This window comes from Anolis carolinensis, chromosome 2, assembly GCF_035594765.1.
Source record: "Anolis carolinensis isolate JA03-04 chromosome 2, rAnoCar3.1.pri, whole genome shotgun sequence".
Taxonomy (NCBI): domain Eukaryota; kingdom Metazoa; phylum Chordata; class Lepidosauria; order Squamata; family Dactyloidae; genus Anolis; species Anolis carolinensis.
In genome coordinates this window covers 125,242,312-125,263,293 of record NC_085842.1, presented here as the reverse complement: position 1 = coordinate 125,263,293, position 20,982 = coordinate 125,242,312, and the positions used below count along the sequence as shown (strand labels likewise).

Below are 20,982 nucleotides of genomic sequence, written 5' to 3'. Positions count from 1 at the left end.
AGGGCAATGGACTGCTGAAAGATCACCGCGACTCCTCCTCCCCGTCCCCCAGCCCTGGCCTGCTGATGCACCCCGAAACCTGGTGGGCATAGCTGGGTGAGATTCACACCACCCTGCTCGTCCAACCACGTCTCGGTGATGCATGCCAGATCCGCCCCCTCATCCAGGATCAAATCCTGGATAACAGCTGTTTTACCGTTGACGGATCTGGCGTTCAAAAGCAGGACCTTAAGGCTGGGAGGTCTGTCCTGAAGACTACCACACCTATTCCTCTCCAGGGTCGCAAAAACTCTGTTGCGCTTCTCCCTGGGTCGAAAGTGACCGTTTTTCCTTCTCCCCCAAACCACCTCAATGAGACCCTGCCCGTGGAAACCCTCTTCCCCCTGGAGAGTTGACCGATTGAGGTTGCCCATTAAAGGGGATAGTCAGCTGTCCTGAGATAGGAAATCACCAGCAATACTTGATTGTTTAAAGGAGGAGCCTATCTCCGCTGGAGTAAGAGGAAAGGAGTCATCTAACAGATTATCACCTAGCGTGGGAAGGGGGCTAGGCACTAATGATGTCGGAGAGCGGGACTGAGAGGTAGCATAGACATGGCCTAAAATTGGGGGATCTTGTCTACCAAGATTCAGCCTGATATCCAAGGGGCGAATCAATGGGTCTACTAGTACCCTCCTGAGAGTAATGCCCCACTGTTGTAGTTTGGGCCTATACAAAAACAATTCCTCCATTAGCGTTCTGTCTTCCAATCCAATGAGAAGACAAATGGAGCGGTTCCAGGACTGATAGTCTCTACGAAGCCAGTCGATAGTCTTGATCTTCACTTTCGACCAGCTTAAAGATAGAATTTGTGAGAGAGATGTCCGGACCGCTCGTTTAGATGTCCATCTTCCTCTGTTCAATAGTGAGTCTTGCACTTCCACTGCCACCTTATTAGTTCGCAACAGATGTTGGGAATTGCAGTAAGTGTCCAGGGAGTGTCCAAACAGTTCTGGGGACAGCGTGTTGTTTGTCCTCTGAGAGATTCTATTAGTTTCCTTCCAGCCGTCCTTCCCCTGACTCTGACTCTCTTCCCCAGATAAAGACTCCACCCCATCCCTGGCCCCTTCCAAGCCTGACCTATTGCCTTCCTTCTGCTCCTCTAGCCTTTTTCTTCCCTGGCTTTCCAGAGCACTTAATTCCTCATTAATATTAATAAAGCTGGTTGGTACAGTTTGTATAATGTCTATAGGAGAAGGATTCTTCACCATTAGGGAAATTCCTTTGAAAAGATGGTCAATTTTCTTGTTCAGTGTCTCCAACTGTTGTAAAACAGTACTGAACGATTTTCCCAGTAGATCACATAAGTAAAAGAGTTCGTTTTCCCTCGATGTTTCTTGCCAACTCATTCCTATTACCTTTCAAAAACCTTCCTATAATATACCTCTCTAATCTTTCAAAATTACCCCTCGTTTCTACTATCTCTTTCAGCTCAACAGTATCTCGTCCAACATACACATACCTTCATTCACATTCTGGGACCATCAATTTACCAATCAATAAAACTCGAGAACTCTCGAATCCTATGTGATCACTTCCTATGACCTAAGTACCAGGTTCTCAAACCTGCTTCCTATCAGAGTCTCCCTGAAATTAGATAAAAACTTTCTCACTCCTATCTATAATACACACACACACACACACACACACACACACACACACATATACACACTCAAAAGGAAAAGAGGAAAAAAAATTAATAATAATAATAAAATAAAATAAAATAAAAAGAAATAAAATAAAATAGATGGCAGGCTGCAGCACTGAAGAAATGATCCAAGCTATTCCTATCTAGAACTTCCTCATTGATTCAGTCTCAACCAGTAAATTAAACTCTCTACTTAAAAAAAAAAAAAGGCTTGATGGTGTCAAAAAAACAGATGGCAGATTAGATGCAGCTCAATGCAGGCTGCCCCCCAATCCAGCTAGGCGGCCTTAATATAGCTGGAGTTCGGTACAGGAAAACCCTTCGTCACGCGGCACTGGCCCTAGCTGTTGATTCCAACAGGGCAGGGGCAGATGGAGAGGTCGGCCAAGCCCAGGCAAGTCCCAAGGAGCAATGGTACCAAGATGGTGCACTCCACAGCACTGCTTCCTGTGTCCTTTAGGAGGATAGGCAATGTAGAAAACCCCAGTGCTGCCAACAGCAATGGTAAGCTGTAGTTCTTAAAGGCCACAACAAAATTCTTGCAATGGTGGACAATAGCAATGCTCCAGTGGTCGCATTACTCCCCACAGCAGCAAGGTGGAAACGCTGGAGGGTACCAGGGCAGTCGGGGCAGCAGCAATGCCGAAATGCAGACAGCTGAGCAGTCCGGGAAGCACTGGGCAGTGAGAATAAGCAGTGACTGCAGCGGATGGTGAATAGTAGCTGCAATAACAAGAAGGCCTCCAGGGGGGAAGGTCTCTAACAACAGCAGCAGCAGAAGTAGAAGTCTCTGCAGCCTTTGAGCCTTTGAAGCAGCTAGCACTGATAATTGGGTGTTAATGGCTTCGGAAACAGCCAGTCCCAGTCCCAGATGGAGAGCCGCCTCGGGAAGAAAGCTCGCTGTCACGAGTCAAACAGGTAGGCAATGTTAGGCAACACAGCGGCCAGCTGCAGAGCAATGATCAGCTCCGAAGAATTCAAAGCAGCGGGAGCAGTGTAAACCCTCCTCCCAAGCTGGTCGTTAGCAATGGAGAGGTTAGAGACCAGCAGTGGCCCTAGTGACAGAAAAGTCAGTTCCAAACAGCAGCAACAGCAGGAGCAGTTGTTTAGTATAGAGAGGCAGAATGAGGGAGAGCGTTCCAGCCCTGTTGTAATGGCGGCTGCAGTAGCCCTCTACCTCTTCTCTCCCGATCTTCTCTTTCCCCTTTCTTCCTGCTGAGCCATGCAGAATTAGCTCCCAAGGCCTCCTCCTTCTATCATAGAACTAAGGAGTTAATTATTCTTTCATTGTCCATCAAAATTCATTTGAGACTTCGTTCAATTTGTTATGTAGCACCATATTTGGAGTCCACTTCAGATACAGCCAATTATATGTCCATCAACAGCCATTTGATTACGGGAACAATGAAGACAGAAGGCATTTGTCCTGCTCTGAATATAGATTAGAAAGGGGTTATTCTGACATACATAATTAGTTTTGGAATTACAGTTAATAGGTTGGGTCTCTTCATGTATCCACACATTGGCAGTGGAGTTGGAACAGGTTTGGTCCAACCCCTGTCTGCATTTTGCCAGCAGTGTTATAGTTTACTAGCTGACTGGTAAAATCAAGTATGCACACACACACACACACACATTACACACACATAGAAAGACTAAATCACCATGAAAATAACATTTGCATAATACTTTGGTCATGCTCCTTGCATCCTGCTTTGGAAACATTTGTGCTGTTCAATAATTATGCAAATTCCAAAAAGTTAGCTGGCTGCAAAAGATATATCTTCAGGTACCTTGAAAGAATTAAATGGATGCTTAAGCAAGGACAAAGTAAAGAACAAATAAGAAATATCTAAACATTAACTAATCACTGATTTATATTCCTGTGCAAATATATTGGAACAATGAAGACAAAATAGCAACTTCAAAGGAGATATGAAAACTGCGTCAGTTTTTCAACTGTGCTTATAAAGGCCATCATGCAATTCATGATTGGAAGTCTTCCAAACACAATCCTAATCTCCCCCTCCCCTATTTTGTGCATTCATTAGAACACAAAAAGGGGTTAAAGACCTCATCAAAAGGGGTAATTTCCCGTGGCACAGGTCAATTGAGCCCTAGATAATCCATGGAGCCCACTGGCTCCCATCTGATGATGCAGAGGAACTTTCAGAAGGGCTCTGTGGGTCATCTAGAGTGGACCCAGCATATGCCATCATGGCAGAAACAAGGCTTCCTGTATTGTGCAAGAAGCAATGAGGGAAGCTGTGCAGTCAATGTTTCTCCCTGTGGGATCAGCTTCTTGTCGAGCTGAGTCATGCAGAGTGTGGGACAACGGGTTCCTCATGCTGTCTGATGATGGTTGCCAGTTTTGTCACGATGCGTGGCAATTCCGGCGGCCCATGTGACAAGGTCAAAAATCAGGATGGAGCAACTTGTGCCCTTTCAGATGTTGGCTTGTGAATGGAACTCCCATTTTCTCTCACTCTTATTAGTGCCAGCAGTCTGCTATATCCCACACAACTAATGCCATTAATGGGCACCAAAAGCATTTTCACCATACATTTGAAATTTTGTTTGCATTTATCCTAGAACAAGTTCCTTCATGAGTTGGAAAAATACATGAAAACCTTGGTCTATTCTTCCTATATAAGAAAAAAAGTTATGATGCCATAGTTACTAGGCTATTATCTTCTCCTTCAGCTGTGTGAGTGTCTTCAGATGAACGTTCAGATATGTTTTATCCAAGTCTTCATTTTATGAGAGTCAGTATAGTGAATTGCTTTGAGTGTTGGATTAGTGACCTCACTGGACAGAGTACTTTTCAGTGAAATGAATCAGTTCCTCTATAGTTTTGCAACAGAGATTGCTGGCTCTCATCCCATGATGTAGAACTACTACTGCAAGGGCTTCATCATAAACTTAGGAGCCCCCGTGGCCTAGGGGATAAAAGCCTCGTGACTTGAAGGTTGGGTTGCTGACCTGAAAGCTGCCAGGTTCGAATCCCACCTGGGGAGAGCGTGGATGAGCTCCCTCTATCAGCTCCAGCTCCATGCAGGGACATGAGAGAAGCCTCCCACAAGGATGGTAAAAACATCAAAACATCCGGGCGTCCCCTGGGCAACGTCCTTGCAGACGGCCAATTCTCTCACTCCAGAAGCAACTCCAGTTGCTCCTGACACGAAAAAAAAAATCATAAACTTATAGAGGAACTGGTGCATACAGGTAGGGGGAAGCCGGGCAATGCAGGGCATGGGACAATGCAGGGCATGCCAGGCACCACCAGATTCCAGTGGCCCATTTGATGAGGTTGTTAGACTTCTGGAGACTAGGGTTAAGATTTCTGTTCTACCATGGAAAACCACTGGGTGACATTGGATAAATCTCCTGTAAATTAATTATAACCAAAACAAAGCCTAGAATAATGTTTCCATATAGTGGAGTCAACTTTAAGGCATGTAATAACAACAAAACAGTTATTTTATGGATGTTATTGCAACTAGCTATATCCCTCTGTACACATACTCCAGTTCATGTCATGCTGCAAGAAATAATCCCGAGAATTGTGTTAAAAACTAGTCAACTGATTGTTCAAAGCATAAACCATATAGGGAGTTCATGGATGCAACAATTTTGCTCCTCTATAGCTTATATGCAGTTTTCATAGAATCATTGAATCGTAGAGTTGGAAGAGACCTCACGGGCCATCCAGTCCAACCCCCTGCAAGAAGCAGGAAAATCTCATTCAAAGCACCTCCGACAGATGGCCATCCAGACTCTGCTTAAAAGCCTCCAAAGAAGGAGCCTCCACCACACTGCGGGGCAGAGAGTTCCACTGCTGAACAGCTCTCACAGTGAGGAAGTTCTTCCTGATGTTTAGGTGGAATCTCCTTATAAATTGGGTGAAGCATATTTGCTTTCACGCCAAAGCTACATTATATTTATATGGAGTGTGCAAAACCTTGTTTTTAATTCCCTTTTTGGATGTAATTAATTAGATTCGTACATACAAAATAATACTAAGAAACGCTGCCGGGGGGGGGGGGGGGGGGCAGCCATGCAAAAAACCTAAGATTAAAAACAGTGACGTTTGACTTTTGGATGAGTTATGTAAGTCTCATAAGTGGCTCCAGGTCTCTGTCGTGGGCACCACTTCTCCCCCAAAGGATCCCAAGGAGGATGGTGAAGCCAGAATGGAGGGAGAATCTTTCCCCAAAGGGAGTGGTGAGTGGGGGTGGGGCGGGAGGGAGGGAGGGATACCAGGAATGATGGCCTGGCAAGGAAGAAGCTTTTCGCACATAGCTGACCCAGAGAAAGAGAGGCAGAGAGCACACTCACATTGAGGCTTTCACACAGGAAACGAGCAGAATTCTGGGAAATGTAGTTTAGGGCAAGGCCTTCTGAATTCTCTGGCGCTGCCAATCTGGAGGCAATGAAGCATTTTCATTTTAAAACTAACTTCTCCAGGGAAAACTTAAGTGTTTTAAAGTGGAAAACGAGTAGAATTCAGGGAAATGTAGTTTAGAGTGGGGCCTTTTGAATTATTTGCTACATGAGTCCTCGCATTCCCAAACTTCATTTTTCAGAATTCTGCTTATCGTCTTGTGCCGTCTCCTCTTCTTCCTCCTTCGTGTTTGTTCTCTAAAGGGATTTTGAGATAAAAGAAGGGAAGCTGAATCAACCCTGTGAGGTAGGCAAAGCTGAGGGGCAGTAACTCCAAAGTTTACCTAGTAGGTTTCCTGTTGTTGTTGTTGTTGTTGTTGTTGTTGTTGTTGTTGTTTTTGTTTTTGTTGTTGTTATTATTTCAAAGGCTGGATGGGCATCAGTTGAGGGTGGTTTGACTGTGCTTTTCCTGCCTGGCAGAATAAAGGGACTTCTCCCCCCTTGTGTAATTACTTAATGAAAAGCAATGAAGAATTTGTTACCTTATTATAGTTATAATCCAGAGCCCTAACAATGTCTTAGAAACACTTTAGAAATGATTGCCTGCATCCCCCCATTTAGTAATGAGTATAGAAACATTTGTTTTCATTGATTGTACTGGCCTAATATGTATATTTGTGTGTGTGTGTGTGTATATGCATGCATGTGCACACACATGTCCACACATGTACACACACACTTTTGGCCATTCTCTTAGTGATGAGTGCAAGGAAAATAGACCCAAACTGGAAGTTCAAAACACCGTTAAGGTGATGTCTTGACTCCTGAACAAATTTACTAAAGAACAAGTTCCGTAGATTCTCAAATCATTAAAGTTAGAGTAATTATGTTAAGGACTAAATGATATGATAGGTAAACTTAGATCTTTCATTTGGCTCTCATAAGTAATTCAAATCTCATATCTAACTCACTCTCCCCCTATTGTTGAAGGAAGTCTGAAGCCCTGAAGTAGTGCAGTGCAATGTTAAACACATTTAATCAGAATTCAGACCTATTGGAATTAAAAGGAACCAAGTGCCAAGAAAATGTATAAAGGATTTCTGTTTCAGGTTTGTTAATCAGTTGCCCTGTATAAAACTAGAAGAAATGAAAGCAAAAAATGGAATCCTGTAAAAGAAAACCCAGTTGAAACAAACAAAATGGATGTAGTAGCCGTGCTTTGTGAATTACATCCCAGGGCCAAAATCTTGTAATTGGTCATGCATTTATAATGCTCTTGAAATAAATGATGACTTGCAATGCATGTAATTAGATAAGATTTAATAGCTTTACATAATGTGTTAGTTGTTGTTCCTTATGGGTTCTTTGGATGAGTTTTTGTTTGTCCTTGGGAGGCAAAATACTCAGCCTATTAGCATAGATGGCCCACAATATGAAGTGGAGTAACTAATTGGCTACCAGTCTTTCCATCTGATTAGATCTGCTTGTCTCCCTTCAGGCTAAACTTGCTTTTGATTCATATCTTCCTTTGCTTGTTCCTTCCCCTCCAGGCATAGGCTGTTTTATTAGCCAGTCACCCAGCTTCTGCCTATCCAAGCATTCTCATCATTTTAGACTGCAAAATAATGCCAGAAGAGACTCACTGGCAGAGGCCAGCTGCTGACCTGCAGCTCATATTCAGATGACCCACTAGCTGTTGGCCAAACTCCTTTGTCTTCAAATCCAAGACGACTTCAGTGGATTTTTGTCTCAGAAATAGGAATTTGAAATTTGACATCATACCTAGAAATGGCAACACTTTAACAATTTTGTCATTGTGAATTGAACAATTCTTAGGACATTGAAACCACAGAGAATCAGCTGTCTGATTCACTTGATCTTCATGCTATTTCTTCCATCAGTACCCAACCCCCCAAGCAGCTTTCAAAGCTGTTAGGATTTGTGGGAGTTCAAGTCCAAAACACCTAGAGAGCCAAAGTCTGCCCATGCCCGTTTCAAAGACTCTAGAAACCTTTGTGTTTGATTTGCTGATAGTTACATTGATGAGATAAGCATTTTTCTTTTGGTAGCACTTTAAAATCACATGTTATAACTGGCAGTTTTGAAATAACAAATCTTCTCTTGATGTAGTCATATATTGTCAACTAGTGCCTTTCTAATTTCTAAAATGAAATACATTTTTGACAGTCAGAATGTTTCAAACATAATGCCAATTGAATAAAATGTGTGTGAATAATGTTTTAATGCTGCTATATGAATGCGGGTGAGGGGGGAGAATAATAGTTTTATTTTATAAATATCTTCCCAAAGTGAAAATAAATGTTAAAATAGACACAGGGTGTTTATTTGCAAAGAAGGAAACACTGATCCTGTGAAAAGCTCTTATTATAATGCCTTGCCTTCTATTATTATGACAGAAGATTGATAGGTCATGGAATGAAACATTTTGTCCTCTGGGGGTTATTGGACTTGGGTGAATTTCACACCCTATTAATTCTGATCATTGAATTCTTCCCAGCCTTTACTGCGTTTATTATTATCTGTGTCCAAGATTGTATTTCCATTTGAAGAATATGGAAAGATGTTTCTCTGCATTACTCTTGGTTATGTATCCTTTGTAGGCTGTGCAGATTTGCTTCAAGAGTACAATTCTTTTCCCAGTGTGAGTTGCATGGAGAACAGAATAAATACAATTCTTTAAAAAGTTATACTATGTGAGAAACTAACTCTGGAGTATTTGGGATATTAATTGATCAATACACATCTAATGATATCAAATCACTCTAACTGCAAAAGTTTGAAGATGGAGTGATGGTGACAGGGGACAGGGAAAAGGCAGAACTACTTAATGCCTTCTTTGCCTCGGTCTTCTCACAAAAAGAAAGCCATCTTCAACTTCAGCAACATTAAATGGACGAAGGATTGGGGGAAATCCAACCCCAAATAGGGATACAAGTTGTCCAGGAACACCTGGCCACTCTAAACGAATTCAAGTCCCCAGGGCCAGATCAGCCACATCCAAGAGTATTGAAGGAACTAGCAGAAGTTATTTCAGAACCACTGGCAATCATATTTGAGAGGTCTGCGAACACTTAGAAACAAATACGGTCATTGCTAATAGTCAACACGGATTTACCAAAAACAAGTCATGCCAGACTATTCTGATCTCTTTTTTCGATAGAGTTATGAATTGGGTCAATACAGGGAATGCTGTGGATGTAGTGTACCTGGATTTCAGTAAGGCCTTCGACAAAGTCCCCCACGACCTTCTGGCAAACAAACTAGTAAAATGTGGGCTAGACAAAACTATGGTTAGGTGGATCTGTAACTGGCTAAGCGAACGAACCCAAAGGGTGCTCACCAATGCGCTGTCTTCATCTTGGAAAGAAGTGACAAGTGGAGTGCCGTAGGGCTCCGTCCTGGGCCCAGTTCTGTTCAACATCTTTATTAACGACTTAGACGAAGGGTTAAAAGGCACGATCATCAAGTTTGCAGACGACACCAAACTGGGAGGGATAGCTAACACTCCAGAAGACAGGAGCAGAATTCAAAACGATCTTGACAGACTAGAGAGATGGGCCGAAACTAACAAAATGAAGTTCAACAGGGACAAATGCAAGATACTTCACATCGGCAGGAAAAATGGAAGGCAAAGTTACAGAATGGAGGACGCCTGGCTTGACAGCAATATGTGCGAAAAAGATCTTGGAGTCCTCGTGGACAACAAGTTAAACATGAGCCAACAATGTGATGCGGCAGCTAAAAAAGCCAACGGGATTCTGGCCTGCATAAATAGGGGTATAGCATCTAGATCCAGGGAAGTCATGCTCCCCCTCTATTCTGCCTTGGTCAGACCATACCTGGAATACTGTGTCCAATTCTGGGCACCGCAGCTGAAGGGAGATGTTGACAAGCTGGAAAGTGTCCAGAGGAGGGTGACTAAAATGATTAACTGTCTGGAGAACAAGCCCTATGAGGAGCGGCTTAAAGAGCTGCAAAAGAGAAGGCTGAGAGGAGACATGATAGCCATGTATAAATATGTGAGGGGAAGTCATAGGGAGGAGGGAGCAAGCTTGTTTTCTGCTGCCCTGCAGACTAGGACACGGAACAATGGCTTCAAACTACAGGAAAGGAGATTCCACCTGAACATCAGGAAGAACTTCCTCACTGTGACTGTGTTTGGCACTGGAACTCTCTGCCCCGGAAGGTGGTGGAGGCTCCTTCTTTGGAGGCTTTTAAGCAGAGGCTGGATGGCCATCTGTCGGGGGTGCTTTGAATGAGATTTCCTGCTTCTTAGCGGGGGGTTGGACTAGATAGCCCATGAGGTCTCTTCCAACTCTACTATTCTATGATTCTATGAATAGATAATCTTGAATTATCATGATCTCAAGTACACTCTCTCGCCCATCGCCTGTAGTATTGCGAAATGATATCACGGTAAGCAAGCAGTCATGATTATTTTCCTTTTTCATGTTGATAAAGAGATCAAAAACACAGGAAAGTGCTTTAGGTTCTGAAAGGACATAGAAGTATCAGGAGGACAGACTGACAACCAGTGGTGCTGGAATGGTCAGAAGTTTCAACACAGATCCAGTAATCAATGAACCCCCTTGTGATTCCCTGTCCTGCTGGAAAGTCCATGTAAGGAGGCGGAATCAAGGTCCCACTACTGTGTTATTTTTTTTCTGCACCACCTTAGAGTGATACTGGTGTGCCACTTCCCAAATTGAGGCATAGAACCTTATCATATTGACCAAATCAATTGTGCTAAAACTCTTTCAGCCTGCCTCAGGGATGGAGATCCATGCTTGCCATTACATGATGTTTCTCTCCAAATACGGGAGTCTTCCCATGTTGTGCTGGCTCCTTGAACATTTCCCCCGTGTTGACCTTCGGACTTGCCATTTTGCCATGCTTGGTGGTGAAACAGCATGGAGCGGGGGAGGGGGGTTTCCCCCATGTGATAATGTCATAAGTACCTCATTCCAAGTTCCCTTACTCCAAGTCTGTCTTGTTTTTTAAGCTTACAAACCTACCACTTCTCACAGAAGATGCATCTGGCTGATATCACATGAGAAAGCTGAGACAAGATATAAAATCCATTAAGATAAAAGAAATACAAATAGGTGAATATCTATGGGTGAGGTGAAAACCCTTGTGAGCTTGACATCAATTGATCCCATGGGAAAAATTACTCACGTGATAACTGGAAAACTAGCAGATGCCATGGCAATGCCAGAGGAGACACATAGTAGGAATTGGCTGAGACTAATCAACAGAATGAGCCAAGGCTATGGCAGTGAACTGGGTCCAAAAAGGCTCTTCTAGATTCTTCTGAGATTGTTGATTGGCCAGCTGGTGGCTACACCTACCATGCAACTAACCCACGAAGAAGCACTACCGTGGGGCTTGAAAAAACCCCAGACCATTTCCCTGCTGCTCCTACATGGCACAAACAGCACCTCAGGTATCAGGAACTTGAGTCTTCTCCCTTTTTGAAAAACAATAACAACAAAACCTTACAAGCAGGGACTAGTTGGCCAGCCGTACATGTATAGTTATTCATATTGGGTTGTTGTGTGTTTTCTGGGCTGTATGGCCATGTTCCAGAAGTATTCTCTCCTGACGTTTCGCCCACATCTATGGCAGGCATCCTCAGAGGTTGTGAGGCACCTCACAACCTCTGAGGATGCCTGCCATAGATGTGGGTAAAATGTCAGGAGAGAATACTTCTGGAACATGGCCATATAGCCCGGAAAACACACAACAACCCTGTGATCCCGTCCAGGAAAGCCTTCAACAACACAGTTATTTATATTGTTTTTACTTCTAAAATGTATCATTCTTTTCTACAAGAAAATGGAGCTTATCTCAAGTATATGTGTCTACCAATAAGTGGAAAGAAGCAAATTCAATTTTGTTCCTGAAGTCATGATGGCATCATGACCAAGTTAAGTTAAAATGTGAAATTGCATGTGTCTCTTTCAATTAAAGTTGCCCTTCCCAAATCTATTCTCCCTCCCTCCCTTTCTGATGTGTCAAAATGTAAAAAGGTTAAAAGGCCTGACATAATGGTGGGTGGAGGAAGCGTATTACTGTTTCTCCACTCTTAACATGTTTATATTTCTCTGTCAATTTCCATGAACACAGAATTTTTGTTGAGGGCACTCTAGAAATCTTACAGGAGGAGGTTTTGTTTGATCCCATGAGAAACATTATCAGAGTGAAAAAAAAAAGAATGTCACTATTTGTCTGGGCATTGATTCTCTTCTCCAGCAACTTTGTGATCTATGATTGTTTCCACAAACTGGGTTATTCTTTATATTCCTGTTAAGACCAGAACTATACAAATATACATTTTTAGTTCTAATCTCAATTTCAAGGATATTGTTATGTAATCATAAGGGAGCCAAAGTATTCATTTTTAATACTTATTTCTTTTTGCCTTTGCAACATTCCCTCTAGACTTTTAGGTAAAGGAGTAACTGACAATCCAAGAGGTTTCCATTTCCCTGTTTCTGTAAATGCCATTGACATGGAAGATGGATAAGGTGATCTTTTCTTGTCCCAATTTGAAATTCATGAGAGCAGATATAAAACTATTATAACTGGCAGCACAAAGCTTTTTTTAAAGGAAAAACTCTATTCCTATTAATAAATATGAATGTGGAATATTAAGGTTGAAATAAGGTTTGCCATTTCTTTTATTCTGATTTTAGATATGAGGAAAGATGAGTAAAGAGGCTAGGCTGTATTCTCATTCTTTCCTAAATATGTTCAAAGGTTGTTGAGATGGATTTTGAAAGGAAAGAAATGACACTTCTAATTTACATTTTTATTCCAGCTGCTTTTTGTTTTTTCTTATATTGGCATGAAAAGAAGAGAAAGCTTGAACTCTGAATATTCAATTCCACAAGGGTGTGTATGTAATTTGTATTAATGCTTTTGCATAAATATGCATATAGTTATTAATGATCTGTAGTGTTCCCAACCAAAGAGAACAGAATTTAGACAATTCACTCTTAGGCCAGTTGCCCCATTCACATCAAGTTAAATTCTTTAGTTTGCCAGTTTGTACTGGTATTCATTCATCCACAAATCTACAACCATTGTATTACTAACCAGAGTTGCTGAAAATATCAAGGTTCCAAAGTTGTTTGTACCTCTAGCAATACCAAAATGGCTTGGTTTTCTTCTCTAGGCTGGAATTCAAGCTCTTCTGAAAAATTCTATTTTGCTCCCCACCTTTGTTCTAAACCTCACACTTCTTAGGAGAAATAGAACCTAACACACTATAGGACAGTGATTCCCAACCTGTGGGTCACAGTTCACTGGTAGGCCATGAGACCTTAAATAATATTCGCAAGACATGCAGGGAAGATGAGCTCTAGATTATTAAATATAGTTTTCTGTGGGCAAGCAGATGGCGACTACTGGATGGCTTATGTTCTGTATCAGAAACTAGAGTTGATGTGGTCTATCCAATGCAATTTTCTGAATCAGCACACCAAATAACCAAACCAAATCTAAAGCTGACCAAAAACTGATTTGTAATCCTTTTGGTACTAATGTTGGTCAATGTGGTCCCTGGTCAAAGTGGTCGCTGGTCAAAATGGTCCTCGGGCAAATGGTCCCTGGTCAAAAGAAAGGTTGGGAACCACTGCTTTAGGATAATCAGTAGCAACCCATCCAAGCAGGTTTTTCAGGGTATTTCTGTTAGGACAGAATGTGATGTGAAGGTAGATGACAGCTTCCAGTCTTTCTTCTTTGCCCAGAAATAAAAATGCACACACTTCCGATCCAGTATGAAATATACTATGAATGCATCTACACTTAGAATTAATGCAATTTGACACGACTTTAACTGCCATGGCTCAATGCTATGGATTCCTGGGGTTTATAGTTTGCTAAGGCACTAGCACTCTTTGACCAATACGGTTAAATACCTTGTAATACTGCAACACCCATGATTCCATTGCATTGAGCCATGGCACTCAAGCTGCATTAATTCTACAATATAGATGGCTCATCATTAAATTATCCTGAAACCAGGGGGCTTCTTTGGCTGGTTCTTGCCCCAGGTGGTCTTCGTTATCAAATGAGTCACTTCACATTCTAACCAGCTCTTACAGAATGAAAATAAATCCATAAAGTATTTTTTGTATTTATTTTTGCTCTGAGCTATTTTAAAAAATAGCTTGGGGAATAATGTATAGTAACAAAAGAGATGCATAACCAAGCATGCTGGTCTAAATTTTATTCATAGTGGGAAAAATAACATTGCTGGAACCTCTTCCTATTAGATGAAATTCATCAGAAGCTTTCCCCCCTTTCTTTCTAAAATTTCCATCATCTTATCTGCACAGTGCTAGGAATCTTCTTAACCGGTGGTAGAGTATTAACATATTCACTTTCATCACTTGAGACAAGACACATTTTTCAATATTGTTACTTTCAGATTAGGTTGTTACTGAAGACACAACATGAGAGGATGATTTGTAAGCAATTGCCTGGCTTTGGTTCTTCTGAACTTTCAGTATTATAAATGCAGAATATGTTGCCTAATAAATGATTAAAAAACAAAAGTACCTATAAAATGCTTATTAATATTGTGAAAGCTGTAAGACGAATCTCGCTCACAAAAATTGACCTTCATCCTTATTATACCGAGCTGTATGATTTGTTCCACAAGCAAAACTCAAGACTCGGGTAACATCTTTCCTACCTTATTGATCCATTCTATTGAGCTGGAAGAAGCATTTTTATCCAGTGGCCCATTTATATGGCAAACTCTTAGACATTTATCTGGGGAAGAGTAATGATGTCATCAGCTGTGCTATAAAACCACCAATTCGATTTTCCACCTTCGAAATAGCGGCATTCCATTTCCTTACCTCCCATAAGGATACAGCTAATTATGCTTTCCTAATTTCCTTCATTTTATTACACTTGGGCAATATATTTCAAGCACAGGATCTTATTTGTTACCAGTGAGTGTAAATATTCTCCAGCAGTAAATCTATGGCATGGGGAGGCCAGATCTCAGGCCTTGGATTTCCCTTTCTTTGACAGGGACAGGAACGAATTCTGTGGTTTTTCCAGACTCTGTGATTTCTGAGATTTATAAGTCTCATCACAAATATTGAAGGAATAAAATCAACACACTCCATTGATTTTAAAAGTATAAATAGGTTGCATTTTTTTCACTGAATGTGTATAGACTTAAACCAGTTTAATCCCTTTTCCATTTTCATAAAAGGTAAAGGTAAAGGTTTCCCTTGACATTAAGTCCAGTCATGTCCGACTCTGGGGGTTGGTGCTCATCTCAATTTCTAAGGCGAAGGTCAAGTGGCCAGCATGTCTGCATGGAACGCCATTACCTTCCCACCGGAGCGGTACCTATTGATCTACTCACATTTGCATGTTTTCGAACTGCTAGGTTGGCAGAAGCTGGAGCTAACAGCGGGCGCTCACTCCGCTCCCCAGATTTGAACCTGGGACCTTTCAGTCTGCAAGTTCAGCAGCTCAGCGCTTTAACATACTGAGCCACCAGAGGCCGTTTTCATAGCTTCCCTTTAAAGACCTCAGAAAGTGTTGTTCTGTGAACACACAGATTTATCAGATGCTTTGATAGATTTTTTTTATTCTCTAGATTTTTGCACCACTATTGAGCAGTGATCCCATAGACCAGCAGTTCTCAAAGTATGCTCTGTGGAGCCCTTGGGGCTCGGCGAAGCATACTGAGGAGCTGCACAGTTCCCTCTTTGTTCTCCCTTCCCCTCAAGGTTTCCCTCCTCTTTTCTGCTCCTCCTCCTCCCCCACCTCCCTCGCCCCCAAAAGCCTTTTCTCTCAATATCCCTCACCACCCTGATCCTTTCGTCCTTGTCTTCCTTTCTTCCAAAACCCTATTTCCCTCCCACCACTCAGGAGGTGCTTTGATTGTACTTTTACTACATGGCAGAATGGGCTTGGACTGGATGGTGCCTCGGGTTTCTGCTTATTACTACTATAACGACTACTACTTCTACCACTACTACTACTACAAAGGCTGGGTGGCCATCTGTTGGTGGTGCTTTGAATAATGCTTTTCCTGCATGGCAGAAGGGGGTTGGCCCCTGGGGTCATTTCATGGGGTTCAATGAGAAACCTTTGCTTCAAAAAGGGCTAGTGACTGAAAATGTTTGAGTACCCTTGCCATAGACCCACCATCTGAGAAAAGCTTTGGACAAAATATTCATTGTTTACCCTAGACCTTAAAGTATACATAAACAAAAAAAACATACACCTACATCACATTTCTGTACCTCTGTAATTGTATAGTAGTAGCAGTGGCCTTGGCATCTAGCATTTCTTAGGATTAATGATCATTTAAAGTTAATGGCCCTTAGCTGCACTTTGGGACATCAGCTCCTCCTTACTTGTCATCAATCCCTAGAAAATGTGTACTGTCTAAATCATTTCCACTTAATTAGGGAGTATGAAATGGAATGCTAATTGCTAAATTATAGGAAGCCAGGAATGGGCAGGTGAATGCAAAGACTATCTGACACAGGCACATCATTTGTTGTCATGTGAAGTTGCAAAGCAGTCTTCTCAACCGGTCTAGAAATAAGAACGGCCCCCACCCTCCTCTCCTTTAAGAAACTTCTAAAAACAGACTTATGCACTTTATATGTTTATTAAGCTATTAGCCCACTAGCCCAAGCTCTGCAAAAGCCAAGCACAGTCTTGCAGCCAGCTGGAGCCCAAGAGCAAGCCAAGCCACCCGCTCGCCCGCCCTCCCGAACGCGAAATGCCATGAGGAGCTCCAAGTCCTGCTTTTTTAAAAATAAAAGACGTACATCCCCTCCCCTTACATTAATGTGCACAGCGATTGGTCAGAGAGGCAAAGACAAGTTAGGCTGTGCTCCGCTCCCAAACAGGTTTGGTTGCATTAAAATATTTTTTAAAATAATAATAAATATTTTTAAAAATTATTGAAAAATAAAAAAAACCCCTTTCCGATCAAATTTTGAAATTATTTAGAACATTGGGCTACAATGCTTCGAAATCATGCGATAGATGGGACGTGATAACCCATGTCGGAACCACATTTGCAAAGCAGATTATATCCTATTTTAATTCAAATTAAGAATCATTACGATGGTCCGCCCATGCCTACCGAGTAAGTACAAAGAACAGTCGTACCCAATGAAAAAAGAAGACAGGTAAGGGGAAGGAAAGCAATTTATTTATTTATTTATTTACATCATTTTTACCCCGCCTTTCTCCCTGGGGGGGGGGGGGCTCAAGGTGGCTTACAATAAATAGACAAAAATTCAATGCCTAAAAACAGTGTACAAAACAACAATTCATATAAAAACAGATACCATTGCAAAATAAAATCACATTATATAACATTTTAAACATAACCAAGATAAAAATCCATTCATCCAGAATCCTCAATATAAGTCTTGGTACAGGTCATGTAAAGTCCATGTTCTCATTCATTAAAAGCTTGTGTGCACAACCATGTCTTTAAGGCTTTCCTGAAGCCTAGGAGAGTTGGTATCTGCCGTATGTTGCTGGGGAGGGTGTTCCACAGCCGAGGAGCCACCACCGAGAAGGCCCTGTCCCTCGTTCTCGCCAGCCGTACCTGCAAGGCTGGTAGGACCGAGAACAGGGCCTCCCCCGATGATCTAAGAGTTCTAGAAGGCTCATAGGGGGAGATAAGTTCAGACAGGTAAGATGGGCCAGAACGGTTTAGGGCTTTGTAGGTCAAAACCAGCACTTTGAATTGGACTCAATAGCATATCGGCAGCCAGTGGAGCTGGCTTAACAAGGGAGTAGTGCGCTCCCTGTAAGCCGCTCAGGTTATTAATCTGGCTGCTGCCCGTTGTACTAGTTGGAGCTTCTGGGCCGCCTTCAAAGGCAGCCCCACATAGAGCGCGTTGCAGTAGTCCAAACGGGATGTAACCAGAGCATAGACCACCATGGCCAAGTCAGACCTCCCAAGGTACAGGCACAGCTGGCGCACAAGTCTGAGTTGTGCGAATGCTCCCCTGCCCACTGCTGAGACCTGGGGTTCCAGGCTCAGCGATGAGTCCAGGAGAACACCCAGACTGCAGACATGTGTCTTCAGGGGGAGTGCGACCCCATCCAACACAGGCTGTAACCCTATTCCCTGTTCAGCCCTACGACTGACCAGGTGGACCTCTGTCTTGTCTGGATTCAATTTCAATTTGTTGGCCCTCATCCAGTCCGACACAGAGGCCAGACACCGGTTCAGGACCTGGACAGCCTTCTTATTGACAAGTGGGAAGGAGTGACAGAGCTGGACATCAACTGCGTACAGATGACGCCGCACCCCGAAACTCTGCGGCTTCATATATATGTTGAACAACATGGGGGACAGTACAGAACCCTGCGGGACCCCACAAGTCAATGGCTGTGGGGCTGAGCAGGTGTCCCCCAGTGACACCATCTGGGAGCGACCCTCCAGGAAGGACCAGAAGGATACTGTGATCAACGGTATCGAAGGCCGCTGAGAGGTCCAGCAGAACCAGCAGAGACACACTCCCCCTGTCCAGTTCCTGGTGTAGATCATCTACTAAGGTGACCAAGGCTGTCTCAGTACCATGCCCCAGCCTGAAGCCAGACTGTGCCGGATCTAGAAAATCAGTGTCATCCAATAATGCCTGGAGTTGTGCGGCCACGACACATTCCACGACCTTGCCCAAAAAGGGGAGATTGGAAATAGGCCAATAGTTATCCAATTGAGTGGGATCCAGTGATGGTTTCTTCAACAGCGGTATGATTACAGCCAATTTGAGGCTCGCTGGAAATATGCCTTCCCAAAGGGAGGCAATCATCACCACCTTCACCCTCTTGGCCAAACCCCCTCTGGCTTCCTTTATCAGCCAGGATGGGCAGGGGTCTAGGATGCATGTGGTAGCCGTCACCTCTCCAAGCACCTTGCCCACATCCTCAGGTTGAACCAATTGAAACGAATCCATCAAAATGGGACAAGCAGGTGCTCTTGCTACATCCTTTGAGACTGCCGTTAATATGGTGTCCAAGCCAGAACAGATCAAAGTGACTTTGTCTGCAAGGAAACGAGCAAATACTTCACAGCAGGCTGCTGAGTTGTCAGGGATCCCGAGTTGTCAGGGAAAGCAACAAAAACAAAACAGAACAAGAGAAGAAGATAAATAATAATAAAAAAGAAAGAAAAAAATTACATTGTTAAAAGAAATGACTTCCATCTCTTTACATGGTGAATGTATTAAAGTTCATTTTTCAATCTAGTGTTTCTTCGTTTTTCTTTGGAGTTGGATAGTTCTCCTCGCCTTCCTTCCTTATTATTTTCAAGTTACTATTTTTAACTTCTCTTTTTCTAAATAATTTAGTATTGGTTCCCAATTAGTCTGTTTCTTTCATTTGTTTGGATTATTTGCAAGTAGGAAGGATAGCCTATCAATGTTTCTAATCTCTAGGATTTGATTAATCCATGCATTGGTATTCCATCTTCTCTCCATTGTTTCGCATAGGTCATCCTAGCTGCCAATATTAAATAAACAGAACCTCCTTATTCTTATCATTCTCTATGTCTAGCATGCCCATAAGGAAATATTTCGGGTCTAATTCAATTTTAATTTGTAGAATCTTTTGTGTTTTTGAATGTATGTCTTTCCAAAACAATTTGGCTTTCTCACAGGACCACCAGCAAAGGTAAAAAGTTCCTCCGTGAGTCCCACACTTCCAACATTTATTGGAAGAATTTTTGGAGAATTTTGACAATTTTTGTGGAGTTAGGTACCACCTATAAAACATTTTTATCCAGTTTTCTTTCAAGTCCATTGTATATGGTAGTTTTAATCTGTAATTCCATGCCTTCTCCCATTTGTCCAGTTTTATTGGTTTTCCTAAATTTTTGGCCCATTTAATCATGCATTCTTTCACTAGTTCCTTTTCTGTTGCCCATTCTAATAGTTTATTGTATATTTTTGTTATAATTTTGTTTTCCAACTTCATTACTTTATCCCAATATGTTTCTTTCTCCTCAAAGCCTAGCTTTCTTTCTATTTTGAATTGTTCATTTAATTGCATATATTGCAGCCAACCTATATTCTTAAATTTTTGGCAGATTTCTTCATGATTTTTAAGATAATTATTTCTGTTTTCTTTTACTAATATATCCTTATACCTTGGCCATAATTCATCCCTATTTCTCCTCTTTGATTTGCCTCCAAGGAAGAGATCCATAATGGGGGTTTTGAATAAAATTTACTTTTGTACTTTTCCCACACTTTTAGTAAGGATGATCGGATAAAGTGATTTACAATTTTTTTTTCTATTGCCCTCTTTCCATACCAGATATATGCGTGCCACCCTCTTCTTAAATTTGCTCCCTCTTTTGTAATGTGTTTTGTAATGTCATCCAATCTCTGGCCCACATAAGGCAGCACACGTCGTGATATAATTGTAGGTCTGGCAATGCCAGGCCTTCCCTTTTTTTTCTTCCATCAATCAAATGTATTCTTTTAATTCTAGGCTTTTTGCTCTTCCAAATGAATTTGTTTATATCCCTGCTCCAATTTTTAAATCTATGTACCTTCCTTATTATGGGAAGATTTTGAAAAAGAAATAACATTTTTGGTAAAATTGTCATTTTAATTGCAGCTATTCTTCCTAATAATTATAATTTGAGAAGTTTTCAGTTTTCTAAATCCTTCTTGATTTCTTTCCATTTAGGATCATAATTGTTTTCCATTAGTTGAGAATTTTTTGCTGATATTATTATGCCTAGTAAAAGGCAAAGTTTTCCCCTGATGTTAAGTCCAGTCATGTCTGACTCTGAGGGTTGGTGCTCATCTCTATTTCTAAGCCGAAGAGCCGGCGTTGTCCGTAGACACCTCCAAGGTCATGTGGCC

The 20,982-nt window shown here is 41.9% G+C and overlaps 1 protein-coding gene across 2 annotated transcripts in view; it reads right to left on the bottom strand.

Annotated features, from left to right (window-relative positions):
- LOC107983085 (uncharacterized) overlaps positions 1–20,982 on the bottom strand; it is a 344,328-nt gene that overhangs the window by 196,996 nt on the left and 126,350 nt on the right. The gene's annotated exons all lie outside the window — the stretch shown is intronic.